General features: G+C 44.7%; 1 non-coding gene across 1 annotated transcript; it reads right to left on the bottom strand.

Annotated features, from left to right (window-relative positions):
• Positions 1 to 927: 927 nt before the first annotated feature.
• Positions 928 to 1,065, bottom strand: LOC114816804. Its single transcript, XR_003764612.1, has one exon. It is a non-coding gene; the product is annotated as a small nucleolar RNA SNORA7 (small nucleolar RNA).
• Between the last annotated feature and the right edge of the window lie 258 nt (positions 1,066 to 1,323).

Genomic DNA, 1,323 nt, shown 5'->3' with positions numbered 1-1,323 from the left:
ATTCATGGTCATGAAATTTTTGCATTCAAAAGAGCTGGTCCCAGTGAATGGTTGAGAGAAGGAGAGGTGATGAGCTGGTCAGAACTCCAGTTTCTGTTTAGGTTTCCTTTGTGAATTCTCCCAAAATGTTTTTCAGTCTCAGCACTAAAGACAAGTCTTATAATTTTTCTCTTTTTCCATGGAATTCTGCTCTATCCCTTTTGCTTGCCTGCTTTCTTGGCAGTCAAATGAGCAGAGGAATTAAAGGAATGCTGAGAGCTTCATTTTCTCTCCCCTGCAACTGGTTTCTCCTAAATGTAGCTTGCATTGGTACCTGGAGTATTATTGGCATTTCTGTCTGTAGAAATCAGTGTGGAGTCCTATAACACCAAGCAACAGCATGGTTCTGGGCAACAAGTAAAGAACTAGATGTCGGGGACCCAGTCTGTCAGGTAATTAGAAACTCATTCTACCCAAGACTTAAGGAAAGGTTGATGAGGTCATGTTAATTACATTGAGAAGCAGTTTGACATAGTGGGGAGTCCACCGGAACGGGAGTCAGAAGATCTGGATTCTAATCCAGCTCTGCCACAAGCCTGCTCTGTGATCTCGGACCACTCGCTTAAACTCATCGGGTCTCAGTTTCCTCATCTGTTAAATGGGGATAAGGTTGTGTGCCCTCTGTAGCCCGGGTACTGTGTCGATCCGATAGCCTTGCATTTACCCCAGTGCTTAGCACACAATTATCATTGTTGTCTTATGTGACGCCACAGACACATCTCTCCCAGAATGCCCCACTTCCATCTGCAGGCGGTCTGGTAGCGTATCCATAGAGTTTTCATGGTAAAAATATGGACGTGGTTTATCATTGCCTCCTTCCATGCACTAAATGAGTCTCTGCCCTCGACTCTCTCCCATGCTGCTGCTGCCCAGCACGGGGGAGTTTTGACTTGTAGCAGATTGCCTTCCACTCGCTAGCCACTGCTCAAGCTAGAAATGGAATGGGTATGCCTCTGCTTGAATCTCCCTCCTGTAGATGTGACAGGTAGAGCACTGGAAACTCTCCAGGTGCAACCCTGAGAGCGGTAGCACACAATGAGCAGTCTATAAATGCTATAATAATAACCATTACATACATAGTGATAATATATTGTATAATAATGATGATGATTATTGTTATTATTGTGTTTGACCCCACAGCACAATGTGCAGTCCCTGCCGAGACTATGCCTAATCATCAATGCCAATATTGTCCCATCCTTATATCAGGAAGGTACTCGGGCTTAGTAGAGAAGCAGCATGACGTAGTGGATAGAACGTGGACCTGTGAATCAGAAGGTCATG

The sequence above is a fragment of the Ornithorhynchus anatinus genome, chromosome 14 (assembly GCF_004115215.2).
Source record: "Ornithorhynchus anatinus isolate Pmale09 chromosome 14, mOrnAna1.pri.v4, whole genome shotgun sequence".
Lineage (NCBI taxonomy): Eukaryota > Metazoa > Chordata > Mammalia > Monotremata > Ornithorhynchidae > Ornithorhynchus > Ornithorhynchus anatinus.
This window is presented reverse-complemented; position numbering and strand designations above follow the sequence as displayed.